This window comes from Sphaerodactylus townsendi, linkage group LG05 (genome assembly GCF_021028975.2).
Source record: "Sphaerodactylus townsendi isolate TG3544 linkage group LG05, MPM_Stown_v2.3, whole genome shotgun sequence".
In the NCBI taxonomy this organism is placed as follows: Eukaryota; Metazoa; Chordata; class Lepidosauria; order Squamata; family Sphaerodactylidae; genus Sphaerodactylus; species Sphaerodactylus townsendi.
Genome location: NC_059429.1, coordinates 52,938,330 through 52,958,011, shown reverse-complemented (window position 1 = coordinate 52,958,011; position 19,682 = coordinate 52,938,330). Strand labels below are relative to the sequence as shown.

Sequence of the window (19,682 nt, the reverse complement as noted above, 5' to 3'; positions counted from 1 at the left end):
ATATATTTGTATATTTTCTTATACAAAACTAAGGATTTGCCAAACTTCTCCCCCACTCCAAGAACACACTCAAAAAAATCCCTTGCAACTTCAAAATTTCCAGAACTACTACATTTCTAGTGGTAAGTCATGGCTGTGGTTGTACACTCATCTACTTCAACAGATTTTAATTCTCATCCACAATCTTCATTGGGAAACTACATCACTTGCATTGCTTGTTCGCTGCTGTGATGGATTGCACAGAAAAATAAAAGTTTAAAAGTTGCAAGTCAGAGGAACAAGGTACTATCACAACAGTGTGGGGAAAACTTCTTAGGAACAGGAAAGCGCCCTGACTGGGTACGGTGACCTGTGCTCTGACTGGTAAAGCAACCAGCTGACTCAGAGAGGAAGGAGGTATCTCTCTGAGAGGAAAAGTTTTGTAAGCTTTTGAATTTGGCTTCCTGCAAGTTAACATCAAGTAACTTAACTGTGTGTGTTAAATATTTACTCTGAATTTCAGGGAGTGGATCTGACTTGAAAGATACTGAGTTCAGTGTGTGCTGAAAGCAGACAGGAGAACACTGGGAGTTTTATTTAGTGATCAAACTTGAAGGCGGAATAGTAATGAGACTTTCCACAGGAGATCATACATAAAATGGAAGGGAATATATCTTCTGGGTGAAGAAAAATTCCTAAACCAGTTAGAACTGGAATTATGTACACAAGGTGGATTCCCAGTCTGACATATTAGTGTTCTGCTATAGTTACCTAAGGAGAGAGATTTATATGAAGTCGGTAACTAACAGTGCTAAGGCTGTATTTGTACTGTTTGAAAGGGTAGCAGCCTGTTAGAATCCAAAGTCAGAATGAATCCACTGGCCAGTAACATCCAGGTGAACCATCTTAACGTAAAGAACCTCTCATAACGTCGAAGCAACTAAAGAAATTTATAAAACTTGAATTAAGACTTGAATTGGGCCAAAACTGATATTTGTACATAGTTATCTCTTGCCTGATTTCCATCCATTTGAAATCTCCTAATCTCATCTAGTTTGCTTAATAAATTTTACTTGTTTGTTGACCTTGCCTCAGTCCTATGGTGCCTTGAAAAGGGGAATATGCCATAAGGAAAAACAGTCTCCCTTCACCTCTCTGGAGTTCTTAAAGCTAGCTTTACACACCTCATAAACTAAAAATGTTGATTATTACATACATGTAAAAATGTTGAATATTGTACGTATTTGCAGTTTATCCCCTAATCCCTGGCAATGATACATCTATTGTTATTAATTCCATAAAATAATGAATCTGTGTACATGTGGAAAATTTTCTGTAAAAATGTCTAGTGTTTTATTTTCCCACAGAATTTTTTTACAGAAACGTGCATTCATGCCATCAAAAAAACTGTTAGCTAGAAGTCTGTTGTAGACATTGCAAACTGAAGCTAAATACATAGTATAACTGAAGGGCCAAATATCAGGGAAAAATTGGCCTCCTTCGCCCTCATTTCTTGTGCTCTGTTGTGTCAGAGCATACCACTGATTGTCTAGATTGAGTACATATGTATGTACAGGAAGTATTTCAGTAAATACATATCCAGGAGGTCTCTCAGCACTGATACAATAGGAATCAAGGAAAGGGTGAACCTCTTGTCCTAAGTGCGTTCACCCCCTTCCTTATCAGCGCTATCCAAGGTCCTGAAAGAGCAAGCAGGTAGACAGAGGAAGCTTGCTGTTCCTTTTCCTTCTTTACTTTTCAGTGGTTCCAAGCAACTTTCCTAGAAACTCTCCATCCTCATCTGCTTGCAAACAGAACAGGTAGATTAAAAAATAACTGAAGAAATATAATAGGGTTTTTAAAGAATTTATCGTTTAATACTTTGATTCCAGTTTATTTTAAATCTGCTTTATAATATAAGCTCATAATATAGAGTCATAAAAATACATACAATTTGGAAGTTGATCAATGATGTGATCAACAAAATTCAAATTTAACACTTGATCCAAAAGTGGCTTTGTTAAATTTTGTTATTGGCGAAAATAAGAAACTGGCACATGACCAACAAGATCTCTCATATCTCAAGACTGGAAATCTACAGGATTTACAATTGATAAAAGAATTTGTGAAATATAACTTTGTTGGGAAAAATAACTCCTCACATTTAAAAAAAATGGAGTGCTGATTCTTTCTATGCTCTTTGGAATTCTTTTATATCTATTGCCTGTCCAGTCAATAATTCTAAGTTCTCAATCTAGTATTAGTAACTTATGGAAAAAGGTGATTTCATCATAAAATTAATCATAAATGAATTTATGATGAATTTTGAAATTGAAATTTTTGAACCATTGATTTCAATGATAAAACTTAATAAAAATGCATTTAAACAGGAAAATGTGATTTTAACAAACAAGCATATATAGTTAAGCTGCAAAAATCCTCATAAAACTGTAAAACGAATGATATAATAACGGTAAATATTTCACTTTTTGATTTTAATGTTTTCTTTTAATTTGATTTTAATTTGTCTTTTTTTGCTTTTCCCTATTAAGTTTTATTAACGTATGGTTATGTGTATCTGTTATGTGACTGGATAACAAATTAAACTTCAGAATTAAAAAAAGATTTGATTTAAAACCAAAATTTTCCATTAAATTCAGATTAAGGCTATACTTATGATTTCTTAAAGACGATTTAACAACTTCATTAGAAAGCTGCGTTGATATGTGAAAAGAACTGGACCTGATTTCCGAAGTTAAGTACTAAAAGTCACAGTACAACATATTATAATTGTGGGTTTCCTCCTGGGTTCAGAGGGTAAGCAATCCATCACAAGCACTGTGATCCAGGTGACACCATTATGTCACTAGGACAGTGGTGGCGAACCTTTGGCACTCCAGATGTTATGGACTTCAATTCCCATCAGCCCCTGCCAGCATGGGAACTGTAGTCCATAACATCTGGAGTGCCAAAGTATTGCCACCACGGCACTAGGATCATCTGCAGAAACCACACAGGTGATTCAACCATACCATACCAAAAATTCCACTATATTTTATGGAACTTATAAGTGTACATAGTACTACAGCTTTTGCTTTAAAATAAACAATCCTATTCAGTGGCCTTGCATGTGTACAGAAGCAGCCAAGCAGAAATCATTTCCCTTTAACTGCATGCAGTGCTTTGTGTTAAAAAATCTGGTTTCCACCAAGTTTCCCCTTAAGACTTGTGAGAACCCTGAGAACACCTGAGAAAAGGTGCCAGTACTCAGTACTGATGGTAAAGGTAACATGTGCCTTCAAGTAGAGATGTAACATTCCACAGAAATTTTGGAGCAATGGAGGAAAAGCCCACCAACACCCTTTCTACCAGAAAAAAATGAGAAAATTTGGAAGAAATTGAAAGATGCAATGCTTTTGTCTTATCAAAACTAAACTAATCTTTCTGTTCTAACAATATAAAATACATTATTTATAATACTTAGCATATGATTGCAGTATTTGACATATTTATGGAGTTTAAAAGTTACAAATGCCTTAGGTTTTCTTCAAACAAACTTGCAAATATACCTAGTACTTGCAAAAAGATGAGACAGAGGTGTGACAGAAACTGCACTATAATCTCAGAGGAAAACTCTGAATGTTTTATTAAGAATGGGACTTTTCCCCATGAATGTTTCCATTTTCTTCTGGACTTCAACATCTTTAAATCAAGTCAAAATTGACTCATGGTGAACCTATGGAGTTGCATCTCATAAGATTTTCAAGGTAAGAGATGCATAGTCATAATTTGTCATTGCCTTCCTCTGCATAGCAGCCCGAGTATCTCTTGGCTGATTCCCACCAATAACAAACCCTGTGCAGCTTCTAAGCTCTAACAAGATCAGGCTAGTCCAAACTATGAGGGTTGCTCCAATTAGTACCATCACACACCAAAAAACCCTGATCCATCTATTTTAATTAATAACTATAGAAGATTACTGCGGCAAATGTTTTTAACGTATTTATTGTTTTAACTGAGTTTATTCGATGCATTGTGTTTTATTGTTTTGTAAACCGCCCTGAGCCCTTCGGGGGTAGGGCGGTCTACCAAATCGAAATAATAATAATAATAATAATAATAATAATAATAATAATAATAATAATAATAATAATAATAATGATGATGATGATGATGATGATGATGATGATGATGTGTAATTCTAAATTATTCTGATTGTGTCCTAACATACATAAAGGTCCTCCTCAGAACAGTGGTCTCATTACTATACAACCAGCTAGTTTTATAATTTTGTGCTATAAAACTATAAATATAGTTGTAAACAGATTTTAACTTACTATATACTTTGCTGTATTCCTTCAGAACAGTACTTCTAACTGTGGAATTTCAGTTTTCATGCTTTTTAAAAAAATTTAGGGACTGTAACCATAATTAAGCTTGATTTCTAGCTCTGCTATTATGGGCAACTGATGCAGAGCCCATAAGCATTTTCAACAGGGGTTCTTAACCTGTGGTTTCCATAGTTTCAGGGGGGTTGTCAATTGGGTGTAAAAGATTATTGTTTTCTTCTGATTTCCTTCCTGTTACTTTGAAAATTCTCTTACAGCTGAATCCAGACAGAGAGGAAACCAGGGAAGGTGCCCCTGCCATAGGGGCAGGTCAAGGATTTTCAAAAGTACAATAGTGCTTATAATCTACAAAAAATAAGAAAATAGTTAAAATTATAGTGTTCCACCAGTAACAATTTTCATTATTTCTTTAAAAAGGAAGGAAAATACCAAAATACCAAGGAGGACAGCGCTCTGCAATCAGTTTATTCTTATGCTTCTTTTTGAAAAACCTTGACCTGCCTTTAACAGCCTTTAACATAGGGAGGCAAGAAAAACTCAGAATTCCCCGAGCCATACAAAAGCACTCCATAGCCTTGAGGTAACCATAGCATGGATACATAAAGCCAGGTTAGCCAAGTCAAGACGAGGACCATCTTCACTAAATAAAGCTGCTAGAAATTCTCTTTTTTTTTTTTTGGAGGGGAGAGATAAGCTGCATTAATCAGCTTCTTCAGTAATAGTTCTGAATTCAGTTGGTCCTAGGCTTTCACCCACAGATTACTTCCAGAAGTTCACTGCCAATTAGGCTATACAACACTGGGCTCACAAAAACGCAATTTAATATATTCAAAAGCTGAACTCCTATGAACACTTCCCTGTGGGTAAGCCACATCAAACTTGCTAAAATTCACTTCTCAGTAAATATAAATATAGTCGGATTGATCATCACTGAAACTCCCAGGTTTGGAAATGCTTTTTAGTAGAATATCAGAAGCAAAACTGATTGTCTAGAAAACCCTCTCTATTCTTACCTGCTAAAAGCAGGGGCAACATAATGGTGCTGTGATCTCTCTCCCTGCCTCCATCTTCTCTTCTGAGAAGATATCAATAGGGAAAGGGAAGCACAAAAAAGCTTCAGCTGACATGAAATTAAAAATCACTGCAAGGCTCACATTGTGAAGCTCTGCAGTAAATTTCTTTGCCTTGACAGGCACTCACCAGGATTAAAAACATCCCACTACTGTTAAGTTGTAGAAAAATGTGTATGGTTAAGAACTCTTTATCTACTAAACATAAAGGGACCAAATCTTTGTACACATTATTTAAGTGAATTCAGATGTCCAGAAGCAACATAGTACCTAATTAATAGCTTACAACATAGGGATATGACTGTCAGTTGCTTCGTCATGCAGTTAATCCTACTACTGGTATTCACAGAAGCTCAGAAATATGAGGAAACATCAGTATCAGAATACCAAGTTTAACTAAGTGGTTGAAGGCCATACTTTCCTATGATAAATTTATGTTGCTTTGAGTCACTGCCTCTGATCCAAAGCTCCTATTATCATACACTGCAGACAACACATACCTATAGCTATCATAAGATGCCCTTGTGAACATCCAGAGAACAAATGGTTGGTCTCAGTCAAACACAAAGTGCAAAGATGGTTAACTGGATTGATTCAGCATGGCAATTCTCCTGGAGGTGGAGGACATCTTGATGGGTGTTTTCCAACCCTTTCTCGGGGAGGCAGGAACTTGAAACTTGTCACTTCCTGTGAAGGCTTGGACACCCATCTTGTCTTCAGTATTTTTCCTGCCTCAACAGGGAAAGCAGCACTTCGTTTAGGCTCTTCTGTAATTTTTCTATACTGTTCATTTCTCCTTTCGTTTGTTTTTGCTACTGTCTGGGTGCCTTCCTTTGTCCCTTGCTGGGTTCACGGAAGGCAGGAAAGATTCTTGAAGCGTTTTGTGGTGGCTCCCTTCCTTCCCGCCACTGATCTGGGAGGTCCCATCAAGATGTCCTCCACCTCCAGGAGAACAGTCCATTGGTTACTCACCGTGAAGGGGCCTTCTGGAAGGTAAGGAGGACATCTTGGTCCTCCCTGGGTCCAGTCGATCTCCAATAAGGTTTTTCACGCTCAAGCCTACATTGATCTGAACTAGAGGCCTGAGTTACTGTTAAGTTCTTGTTACTTGTTCTGTTATGTTACTTCCTGTTAATGTTACCGTGTGTGTGCTAGTACTACTTTGACAGTCGTGTACTGAAGACAAGATGGGTGTCCAAGCCTTCACAGGAAGTGACAAGGTTCAAGTTCCTGCCTCCCTAAGAAAGGATTGGAAAATACCCATTAAGATGTCCTCCTTACCTTCCATGAGAAGGCCCCTTCACAGTGAGTAACAAGTGGACCGTTCTTATGTTGTACAAAATGCACAAGACCAACACTAAACTTAATTTGTTCCTGAAGTAAACAACAAATATGAAAGCTGTAGGAGCTGGGACGAAACTAGTTAGTATGAACCACACAGTCTTTATTTTTCTTCGTGTCACTCTATCGGCTGCCTGTCAGTTACTGGGTTCAATCCAAGGAACTGGTTATCACCTACAAAGTCTTCATGGCTTTTGATTATCATATCAGCAGGACTGCCTCTTATTATATTCTCAACTTTCGCAGCTTCATTTTGCACTGTTTACAATATATAATCTCAAAGGATTTTTTTCACCATTTCTATTTTTTGCAATCCTAGTCCTATTATATCATTTCTTGCTTATATTATGCTTGCTTATATTATGCTATGTCTGGCTTCACTTGGACAGATGCAGCATTTCGGCATTGTTGATGTTGTTAGACCTCACCGCAGCGTTCGATGTTGTAGATCATGACCTTTTGGTCCACTGCCTCGCTGGTGTTGGAGTTAGGGGGCCAGCCCTGTGCTGGCTGGCCTCATTTCTCCGAGACCAGGGACTGGAGTGGCGTCGGGGGGAGAGAACTCCAGACAACATCCCATAGTCTGTGGGGTGCTGCAGGGAACGATCCTCTCTCTGATGCTTTTTAACATCTACATGCACCCCCTGGCTAGTTTGGTCTGGAGTTTCGGGCTGCAGTGTCATCAATATGCGGATGACATGCAGCTCATGTTCACAATGGAGGGCAGCCCGTCTTCGGCCCTTGAGGCTCTCCAGCATTGTTTGGACGCTGTTGCTAGTTGGTTGAATGCGAGTCACAAATACGGAAGTCCTTGGCTGGGTGGGGGAGAGTGTCCGGTGTCCTTTGGCCAGCCTATACTACATGGTGAGGCTTTACAGCTAGCCTCATCCGCCAAAAGCGTGGGGGTGGTTCTGAACCCAGTACCATCAATGGAGGCCAGGTCATCCGAACGGCTCAGTCGGCTTTTTCCCATCTGCGGCAGGCATGGCAATTGGCCCCGTATCTCTGCCGCACTGATCTAGCCACTGTGATTCATGCCACGGTCACCTCCAGGCTAGACTACTGTAACTTGCTCTATGCAGGCTTGCCTTTAGCCATGATCCAGAAATTGAAACTCGTACAGACCGCGGCAGCCAGGCTTCTTACGGGAGCATCGAAAAGGAAGCGGATTACTTCAGTCCTATACCATCTGCACTGGCTGCCGATCAAGTTTCGGGTCATGTTTAAAGTGTTGGTCTTGACCTTCAAAGGCATTCACGGCCGTGGACCTGCATACCTACGAGACCGCCTCTCCCCATATCGCCCCGTTAGGCCCCTCCGTTCATCGGAGGAGGACCTCCTGGTGATCCCTGGCCCTAAAGCTATGAGGCTGGCCTCTACAAGGGCCAGGGCTTTTACAGCCCTGGCCCTTACCTGGTGGAACAGGCTTCCAAAAGAGATCAGGGCCATGCAGAACCTGCAGAGTTTTCACAGGGCCTGTAAGATGGACCTGTTCCGCCAGACATTTGGCCAGCCTGGTTAAATACATTGCTGCCATTTCATCTGGCCTCCCATGGGCTTAAAGGTAGGTATGGGGGAGGGTGAAACGCCATCTGACGCTATACAGTTCCTGGTTTTGTTATCGCTAATTAGTTGTTTATGTTATGTTTTTAAGATGTTTTTATCACTGCTGTCCACCGCTCTAAGCCCCAAGGGGGAGGACGGTTTAGAAATCTAATAAATAAATAAACAAATAAACAAACAAACAAATATTTGGCTATACTGTCTTACACTGTTTAATCTGCCCTGAAAATGAGAGAGAAATATGGGCTATGAATTAATAAATACAAAATAAATAAAAGCAACTTTCATTATTCTCCGATATTTCATTTTATCTTCACACCAATCCTGTGAAGGTTAAGCTGAGACTGTTTCATTAGCCCAAGGATACCCAGCAAGCTTCCACAACAGAGTCAGAATTTGAACCATGGTCTCCCAAATCCTAGCTTGACATTCTAACTACAATGCCCAACTGGTTCTCTGGCTGTTGCTAACTATTTTTTGGATTAGTGTTCTCCAAATTTCCCATTGGAAAAACTGAACAAAAAAGTCCTCATGAAAAAGAACTATGGGAAAAAAACTCTTAGTGTCCCAAGTCTTCACATTTCTACATATACATGAACACATCTACAAGTTTAAATTAAGTTTATACAACATATTTTTACAATGTTATGAGGAACACTAGCTCACATTATATCTTCTAAAACTGCATCAGAGTTAGTCTAATTTTATCTCTTTTACAGTAATGTGATCATACCTAATGAAGCAGAAATTATACATGGATTACTTTTCTCACAGTTTCTTTTACTATTCTAATAGTGCCCTATTTTTCTCTGAAGTATAGCTGACTCAGCTTGTGGAATCATTGTTGTGAAATTTGAAGCATACTTAAGATATTTCCTTAATTTTTTGAGTGGTTTTTAGATAAATCACTTAGATGGAAAAGTACCTTCTTATTATGTTAAACAAGATTTTTCAAGCTTTCCCCTCCACACACACACAATTTTGAGAATTTTCAAACACATCTCTAATTGCACACACACACACACCCTCGGCCACACACAACGTCTCCATTTCAGGCAAACAGACAAGTTTATTCTGAGGACATTTGTACTTTTTCTCCCGTATCATCCTTCTTCTTGGTATCTATCTGACAAGAAGCAGGCAAGACTTATTAATTCCCACCTAAAATAATGGATGCTGTAAAGGCACAGGAGTCTTCACAATGGAGCCATAGGAACTACTCTTTGCTGGAGATGGGACTAAATCAAATGCTTAGGGCAAGCTTATCTTTCTATAGAATTTGACTTGCAGACAACAAGCATATTCACAGTCAGTCATCAAAGCAGCACTGCAGCAGCCCACAAATACCTTTGGCTTGCAATCGAACACACTGCACACCTGCAGCATTCTGCCATCAAATGATCTGATAATGGCAATATCCCCTTCAAATCCTGCAGAAAAGACTGGACACTGTAGTCCAGTGGACGCAGCTGTCAAAAACAGAAGTGAAAAGGAACAGCTGACTAGATGATGAAATTGAGACAGCAAGCTCTTTGCTTTCATCTCTCAGGACAAGTTGCTGCCCTCCTTTAGAAGAACAGAACATCCACTTGCTATCTGACTATGTCTCAACACATGCAACCCGAACACATATCCAAATTTTGGTTATCAGTTGAACTAACATTCCAACTACACACATTAAGCCTTAATTATTCCAGAGATTGATAAAGAAAAACATTAGCTATAACCTCATTCTCCAAAACTTGAAATAACTTTTACTTCAATTGTAGCTGAATTTAAAAGTTTGTCGGTAGCATCTATTATAACTCAGTCACTAACTCAGGGCACCATCCTTAGGCCAAAAAGACAGTTATCTGTCTACTACTTAAAAACCATACCTACAAAAAATGATGTGGCCAATTATTGCCTGATTCCTAATCTACCCTTTCTGGGAAAAGTGGCTGAGAGAGCGTTAGTCAAGCAATTCCAAGTCTCCTTGAATAACTTGTCTGCCCTAGACGCTTCTCAGTCTAGCTTCAGGCCAGGCTATGGGACAGAGAGCTCTACTAGCTGTAGTTTATGACCTGTGTCTGAATGCAGACAAAAGTCAAGCCTCTCCATTGCTTTCATTGGATTTATTTGCAGTTTTTGATACAGTAGATCATGTTATCTTGTTGAGGTTCTTAGATGCAGAAGTATCAGGCAATGTGCGTTGAACTGTTTTAAATCATTCCTCATGCACTGAACTCAAAGAGTTGCTACTGGAAACCAGTAGTCATTGGTATGGGACCTGTCTCGTAAGGTTCCACAGGGCACCATTCTATCTCCATGCTTTTCAATCTCTGGGCAAAGCCATTAGGACAAATCATTTGGGGTTGGCTGTCACCAATGTGATGATGATATTCAGTTGTATATACCCTTACTAGCGGGCCTGGCCACACATTGCTGTGGCTGAGTCTGGTGAAGTGGAAAAGAAAGAAAAGGGGAAGCGAACGGTTTGAACATGTGTCATTGTGCAATGTTTGCAAGGGAGGGGAGGGGCAAGGGGCCACTCCCTCTCTCCCATTCCCTTGCATGGCAACCCGGCCGGTCCCTCCCTAACGTTCCCCTTCCTCTGCTAGAATGGGTGACCATGTGCAGGTGGCTGGTTCTGTCCCTTTCATTCCCTTCCCTTGCAGGTGAATTATCTAGTGTAAAACACGCTGGGAGGCATGAGCTACGTTGTGTTCAAATTTCAGAGCGTTTGGTTCAGCAAACCCCTGAACCCTCCCTCACCTTCCCCTTCCTCCGCTAGGGTGGGTGGGTCATGTCCAGATGGAGGGCCCCATTCCTTTCACTCCTTAAGGCAGTAGTTTTCAAGGAAAGCATGGTTGGTTCCCTTGTACCACAGGGTGTTGCTTTGAAGGGCAGCAGATGGCACTGTTGTGGAACAGAACTGTGGCTCCAACTGTCACAGGTATAGCACAATAACTGGCACAGTTGTGACATGTACACAACAGGAGGTATGGAAACAGTATAGAAACCTGGCCGCACACGAATGCGACGTTGTGTGAAAATTTCAAAGCAATCGGTCCAGTAATTTGGGAGATTACCTGTCAGCAGAAAAACGCACTGATAGATTTTTATATATATAGATGTAAATCTCTTGGTGATGAGGTGGAGGTCCTGAATCACTGCCAGGCAACTGTGGTTACCTGATTAAAAGTGAACAAATTGAAATTAAACTCTGAAAAGAAGAGAAAAAATGCTGGTTGGGAAGGTCAAGATGTCTTGAAGAAAATTGTCCCCCCCCCCCCCACTCAATGGAGCTCAACTGACCCCTGCTGACTCAAGCCTTGAAATCATACTGAATCCAGTTTTATTACAGGAGAAGCAAGTTAACATAGCTGCAAAAAAGGCTTTCTACCAATTCAGCCTAGAGCCGTGGTGGTGAACCTTTGGCACTCCAGATGTTATGGACTACAATTCCAATCAGCCCCTGCCAGCACAGCCAATTGGCCAAGCTGACAGGGGCTGATGGGAATTGTAGTCCATAACATCTGGAGTGCCAAAGGTTCACCACTACTGGCCTAGAGTGTCAGATGGACCCTTACCTTGATATGGTCGATCTGGTCACAGACTCATATGATATACTGTATACTGATTTCCTCTCAAAATCAACAACAGCTCTAGAATACTGCCTCTTGGCTACCAGTAGGCACTACATAGAGCATGCAAATTACTTCCATTCTGCAGATTCTCCATTAGCTACCCATCTGTTAACAGGCTCAGTTTAAAGTTTTGGCTAATATGCACAAAGGCCATCATGTCCCCGATCCCTCTTATTTGTGGACCACCTCTCTCCCTATACTCCCCGACAACTTTGCTCATGTCAGCAGAGGCTTTTACAGACATCAACCTGCAAAAGGGTGAAACCAACAACTGTCTGTACATGTGCTTTCTCAGTTGCAGCTCTTGCCTCCTGGAGTGGCCCATCTGAGGAGGTCAGGAAACTAGCTGTTGTGGGTTTTCTAGGCTGAGTAGCTGTGGTTTGGTGGGTTTTGCTCCTAAAATTTTGCTTGCATGAGAGTTGTCTCTCTCCTGGCTTTCTGCAATCTATGCAAAACCGAACTATTCAAGATGACTCTTCTGCACAGGTAATAGTGTTTCACTATACAAAAGTGTTTTACAAACTTGCTTGGATAAATGACTGGGGATGTGGTCTACACTGCTCTGTTTAGCTTATTGTAAGTAGAACTCTATTTATGTAATTTCTAGACTGCTCAATGTGTTGTGTGAATACTTATGCTATTCTTTAGTTCTTCCTTGAGGTTCCAGACTTCCAAAATTCTAAAGTACTGATTACTGAATATCCCATTTTGTTGTCCACATTGACTCGCTATGTGTATTCTGCTTCACATCCCTGTGAAAAAGGTGGATAATAATGTAAATAAAAAATAAATAAAATCACAACAGTGCTCCGATTTAAAGAGTATCCAGTCTTTCCTAAGGACTGCTGAACTGAAAGTATTTTTAGAACAGGCTGAGGCACTATCTTGGCTAGAAAAATTTACTTTTCATTTATACATTGTTCTTATCAAAGTAAAAGAGCTTGCAGTAAACGAAAAATGGCATGAGATTATTTTTATTTTGTTGGGTTTTCCCTTAGTATTTCAAAATTAATTTTCTATTACTATAGAATGATTTGCATTATAAATCTTCAAAATCTGATAATTTCCCAGAATGATCTGCTACTTTAAAACTGAATGACACAAAAGATATACCGGTAGTTAGAAATACTTTGTGCAGAGAAACAAATATTGCCCAAAAAACCAGCACAAAAGAGTTCTGATTAAATTTTAATCACATATTAAAAAAATGTTTAAAAATAGAAAATGTTTGTTATTGGACATGATTAAACAATGAGCATAATGTAGCTCTCAAAATATTAAATGTTTTAGTATTACCTTAAACACTGCATGCCCAACATATTTAGGAACAACGCACACTCTGGTTTGACAGGAGACTTTGACCCTGATGGCCACGGCACACATGGAAGACCAAAGAAATGGTGGATGGACAGCATTGCTGAAGACTCGCGTACTGTCAACCTTACCCCTGAAAATGCCCCAAATCGAGCTATTTGGCAAAGAAAATGTCCCAAGAAGAAAGAAGAAGCACTTTAGTGACTACTTCCAAAATGCAGTTATTTGTTCTTTCAAACACTGATTCAGGCTTCAATAAAAATAAGAGCAGGATTTAACTGTGCTGTGCTTGAGGTGAAAAAAAGCCCTGATCTTTTTAAAATGAGTTAAAAGACCTGGTGCTGGTAATGAAACATAGTTTCAAGCTTGACCCTCTAAGACCTCATGGTCACTGCAGCAGTAATGGAAGAAAACTGAACCCTTAAAATTGATTTGTGTTTGGAATGCAGCTTTATTAACTTAAATAACATATTACCATACCAAAGGATGTAATGAAATAATCTGCAAAGTACACATAGGTTTTGGAAATACTGGGAAATCTTTACAATGTATTATAATATAAAAATAAGACGCAAAACATATCCTTTTAATCCCCCCTTCCCTTCTTGTATAATACATGCAATATGGGGAAATAATAAGCTTTGAATTTAAACCATACTTGATACCTCCTAATCAAGCAACAAGAATTTATTGCAACCAGGACATATAATTAGCATGAGAATTTTTAAAACTATGTTAGATAAGTTTAAAAGTCCATAAAAATAAAGCAAATGAGATGATGCCTTATTTAAGGCATCTGTTAATTCTCTAGAAAATTTTCAGATTCTCATTTGTCCAAAAAAACCTTTTTACATTATTATGGGAGCGACTTCAATTACTGAGACTTACTGTTTGGTATCCAAACGCATAAATGTGAAGGCCTGAGGGAAGGGGAATATAAAAATTTGAAAAACACCTCCCTTCCCATATTTTTCTTTCTTTTTTGGTGGAATTTCCAAGTAGAACTGGGGGGGAAAACTTCTCATACTATAGACATATACAACATGTTCAAGGTTTTTAAAAATGTAAATAATTTTGGCAACAAATAATATGCTTAATGACAATACATTATGAAAGATTTTTGTTTGTCTTCATATATAAATATGGTTGTAGTCCCACCTATTTTGACTCAGATTTTCTGTTCAAATACACTTTCTTTTGTTTTCTACAGAATATGATATCTACGTTAAACTTTTACTTATCAATATTCAACATGGATCATCTGCAGATGCCCAAATCTGAGGATGAGGGACATGTACACACAGCACTTTTTTCCACAGATCTCTAAATGTTTGGAAAAAAATATGAACACATTAAAAAAATGGAGAGGGGATACAACCCACAAATCAGACAATGCAAGTCTCTGCAAGTGCTAACAACTACTTCTGGATCAGGCAGCCATGAGAATAGTTAGGGAGGAAGAACAAGGCAAGGGAGGAGAATAAATGGCTAAGGGATTCAGTGGTTGGACAGTCCGAGCAGCATGAAGGGGGGCAGGCAACCATGAACAACAACAGGCTGGTCAGATGAAACAGTGGCTGGTCAGATGAAACAGTGGCTGGTCAGATGAAACAGTGTGTGAGTGTACTGAGGGGGATCAGGGTGCATTGGTGGAAAAAGAAGTGCTAGGAAGGAAAAAGACTGGAATATGTGGGTGCTGAGCACCAGCAATGTTTCATTGAGAGGGAGGCTGCAGCTGCATGTGGGCTCCCTCTGAGCATGAATATTGTAAGTGATGAGCACCTGCCTCCTCTGCTACTGTCCTCCTGGTGGTGAAAAGGGCACAATGGGGAAAGAGGAGGGATTAAGTATATTAAGTATAATTTGGTCCTGCATAACAGAAAATGTAGTTTTCATTAATGTGAATCCCTCATTCCCACAGTTTCTTCCTTGAAACACATTCCTTTCCTCTTGTCAATGATTTTCAAGGCTGAATTACATCCACATTAGGAAATCTGATCAAAATGTAGCATGCAGCTTGGCCCTAAATGTTACATACAACTTATTCTCTTCGTCTATGATGTGCCTCTCTCATCAAGATTAAAGGAGCACTACAAAACACTGAATCTTTTACAAATCAGACAGCAAGACATATCTGAAAGACCAAAGTATGGGAGACTTCCTGATCTCTGACATTTCACAAGGTGGGAGTCCCCACAGAGAATGGACATGAACAGGAAAATGCTGATCTTACTCATATGCAGAGTGACACCATCCAAAATATCATAGTAAAGCACAGTGGAAGAGGATGTCTTTGACTGTATGTAGGGCCAAGGCTATCTATGGATTTGAATGTAACAGCCAGTAACTTGAACTGAACCTTGTAACTGATGAGTAACCAGTGGACCAAATTCCCATGAAATATGGGAAGTGTTTTAACACCTCACCCTTCCCCAAGAATCATTACTTCAATCTTGTCAGGATTCAGGTCCAATGTGATTCCCGTCACCCAATGAACCACAGTAAGGAAGCAACCTCTATATCTTCCTTGGGAGATTTGGACAAATATACAGCTGGGCGCCATCATCAGCACATTAATAACAAACTACAGCGGAACCTCGGTTTTCGTTGGTAATCCGTCTGAAAAGAATAGATGAAAACCAAAACCAATAAAAACCGAGGCAAACTTTTCCATAGGAATCAATGTAAATCCAATTAGTTCTAGGCACTCCAAAAAACATACCAAAAACACATTTTTGGTGAATAAACATAGTGCTTAATGCTGAAAACAGTAACAAACAATAACACTAGGACCAGCTTCAGAGCCAGTGGACCAATGTCGCACCAGAAAGCTGTCCAAAGAGGTCTGTTTCTGACACCTCTTTAAGGTTTGTCTGAAATGGGGCAACACATTGTCATTAAACAAGTTGCAGACACGGCCTGCAACAGCTTTGTCCGGGTGATTTTTCTCCACAAACCCCTTCACCTTACTGCAAATCAATGAAAACTGAGGCAAATCAATGAAAACCGAGACAAATTTTTCACTGAAAAAAAAACAATGAAAACCAAAACCGATGAAAACCCAAGGCAATGAGGTTCCACTGTACTTCCACCGAGGTTCCACTGTACTTCAAAACTGCAAATGACTTCTCCTAAAGGGATTACATAGAGATTAAGTAACATGGGGGATAAGACCTGTGGAACACCACAAAGCTGGTTCCTCACTGGTAACTAATCTTCCAACAGCAACCCTTTAAGCCCACTCCATAAAGAACAATCCAAACTGATCCAAAACACTTCCTTTAAACCCAGTTGCTACTTCCAGGCAATTCTACAAAATAGTACACTCAGCAGTATCAATGCATGCTGTACACTAATACATGTAATAAAAGATGTCTTCATCTAAAAGAGCCCTTAGGGGATGGGGCGGTTTATAAAAAATTGATAAATATATAAATGAAGAGGATAAATAAAATAAAGAATAGGGAGTACAGTCTGAACATGTCACACATATTCCACCTTACTGATGAATTCCAGATACAAGAATGGAAGAAATACACATACCTGAATCCCCATGATTAGGGATCAAACTATATCAAATTATTTAAAATTCTGCACCACATTTTCTAAAAGGTGCCGATTAACCTTCAGAATCATACACTATTGCCTAAATATTTTATTGTAGCATGGAAATGTCCTCTTTTGCTGTGTTACAAACTTTACAACAGCCAGAAATTTATCTGCAATTTATCAGAATTAAAATTACTCATTTAATTACTAAGCAGAAATGAGAGAACAGTTACATTAAAATCAGATTAACCCAACAGCATTCTGCTGTTGCGCTTTTGCCAACTGGACTAAATTACAAGACACTAATCGAATATAACTACAGATACAACAAACTACATTAAAAATTCAATGGGAAAAATCCTGAGAAAGTAGAGGATCAATCAGTGATTGTACAGGTATGATAAAAAGTAAGCATGTTGTGTACTATAATGTACCTAAATCAAATAACAAATTGAATTAGGAGTATGCACTCACATATCAGAGACTAGTTAATCAGACACATAAAACTGACAAGGAAGACATAGGCAGTGAAGCATATTCTGAAAAGGAAGAGTTTGCAACTATGCTTTCAAGCACATTCTGTATTTAAGGTGTTCTGCTAGCACTACCTTCTTTCAACCCCCTCCCCCTGCAATTAGTGGTTAAGAAGCTGGTGCCAACCAGTGTTTTAAAGCCCAGTAAGTTATTAGAGGGGTAGGAATGTGAAGCACAAAAAAGACTGAATATGAAAACTATGGAACATGTGCACTAAAGAAATAAACAATGTGGGACGTTGCAATGCAGAGGAACTGCCTGGTCCCGACAAGATACGTTGCAGCACAGCACTGAGGGAGCACTAGCGGGTACAACAGGGCAGGGCTTTCTTTATAGGAGAAAGTGCGAAGGGTGGCCAGAGGAATTGGGCGAATTCTAACATGGTGACACCCGGGACTGGAGAGCAGCGCCGGCGACAACAGGGGGCGCCACAAGTCTATGTGGGACCCTGTGGTGGGAACGGCAGAGAGCCGCAGGGCAGAGTTGGGACTGGGGGGGAGGGGAAAAGCCCGACACACAAAACTCTTTAAAGTCCAACTTCCTGTAATATTCAGCCTAGCGCGTCGACGGAGAAAGAGGCTGGCTCTACAGAATCTTACCGTACCGCCCTCCCGCCTGCGCTCGCTCACCCGCCCGGCTGCCTCCCTCCCGGTTTGCCCGTTACCCATCACTCCCAGCGCAGCGCCGCCATCCTGCCTCCGGCCAACTCCCACGGGAAGGGGACTGACCTCGCGAGAACTCCCACTTCGCCCCCCTCCGCTCCTCCCGGGGACCAACATGGCGCCAGCGGCGCGCACGTGTCCGTCTCCCAGATACACAACAGCACCCGCAATCCTCGTGCGTGCGTACTCGTGCACATGAAGGGCGGCGACAGAGGGAGATGACGACACCGTAACGCAAGCGCACAAACCTCCTACTCTGGTGAACTGCCGGGATTCGAACGAGGCGCGCGAGTCTCCTCCCGCACGCGCTGGTCACATGGGGCTATACTACCAACCGCCTCCTTTTTTTCCCTCCGCCCCTCGCACGAACTGAACACCATCCGGGTTCTTCTATCTTGGTCAGCTATAATTTCTCTCCACCGCCCTCGCACCCGAGAAAACGAACCTGATCTGGTTGCTGGGAGACGAAGGACTTAGTCCGTTGGAACCGAAGCCATCGCTTCTGTTTCCCTTCACACTCAAGCGGCGCCTCCAGAAGTCAGCGATGCCCCCCTCCCCCACAACACAGCGCCTGTTTAGCTTCCCTCGCCTCCGCTATGCGGCTGCTCTTCCGCTTCCTTCCCCCCTCCCCTCTGCGGCGAGCAAGTGGGGGCCGTTCCCTACATCTCCCCCTGCTGGTTAAACGAGAGGGCGGGTGATCGCAGGGTCAGACGGAGCCCCCCTGTGCTAGCAGTCCCTGCTGCTGAGCTGACCCGGTTAAAGATAGCCGACGGCTACTTTTGGTCTGGTTAAGCCACCTTGCCTGAAGAAAACGACGCGTTTACAGTGTAATCCTAACCACGCGCCTCCTGCTTGAATGGCTGGACTGTCTGTAGCGAGCGGGACTGCAGCAGGTTGCCTCAGTGAATTTATCATGACTCGGATTTTTTCCTCGAAAGGTCTGTCCCGCAATTCTTTGCCCACTGGCGGCATCCGAAGCAGCAAACAAAGTACAAGGCGCTATAAATGACCAACCCCCCCCCCCCCATTTTAAAAGCAACTGTCGTCAAACCAGTTTTTATTTATTTATTTATTTGATGTGCATTATTTATAGTCCAGCTTCCTTATTTGGGGTCTTTTCACACGGATAATGCATTTTCAATCCACTTTACAACTGGATTTTACTGTGTGAAATGGTGAAATCTTGCATTGAAAGTGCAATTTACCACATGCGAAAGTCGGTTGGACTCAAGCTAGATCGACAGGATTGGCATTCAGTAAGCAATGTTATAGGATTACGTTTATTAAGCCAACCAGAAGTCTGAAAGCAGAACTGAAGCAAAGCATATTAACATCATTAAATTATTCAAAAATTATACAACAAATCCTAGTTTCAGCAAGCTATACACAGTAGTATAGACCATAGGGCCTAATAATTTATCAAAGTAACTGAAGCATTTAGGACAGTGTGACTCTATTGCCTATGATGAAAAGCCCTCTTTAATAATTAAGTTTCGCATTGTTTATGGAAAGCCAGGAGAGTGCAAGCCTTCTTGATCTCATTGTATAGGCCATTTCATAAGGTGGGGCAGCAATAGAGAAGATGTGTGTATGTGCAGTTGTTGATTTTGCCCATTCTGGCAGTGATTCTCAGGTGTGTTTGTCAGAATTCCAAAAATGGTTAACAATGCATCCAGCTAGGGGAAAAGCTTG

General features: G+C 40.6%; 1 protein-coding gene across 9 annotated transcripts in view; it reads right to left on the bottom strand.

Moving 5' to 3' along the window:
* The window catches only part of ZZZ3 (zinc finger ZZ-type containing 3), a 64,937-nt gene extending 46,349 nt beyond the window's left edge, over window positions 1–18,588 (bottom strand). For 2 of the 9 annotated variants that reach the window (XM_048496840.1, XM_048496848.1), the window contains exon 1: window positions 18,436–18,588. The gene's annotated coding sequence lies outside the window, so the exon portion shown is untranslated. Of the gene's footprint in view, window positions 1–9,649; window positions 9,772–11,373; window positions 11,476–17,992; window positions 18,186–18,435 lie in introns of those variants that run through there. The other 7 variants (XM_048496842.1, XM_048496845.1, XM_048496846.1 and 4 more) reach the window with 7 other exon arrangements.
* Between the last annotated feature and the right edge of the window lie 1,094 nt (window positions 18,589–19,682).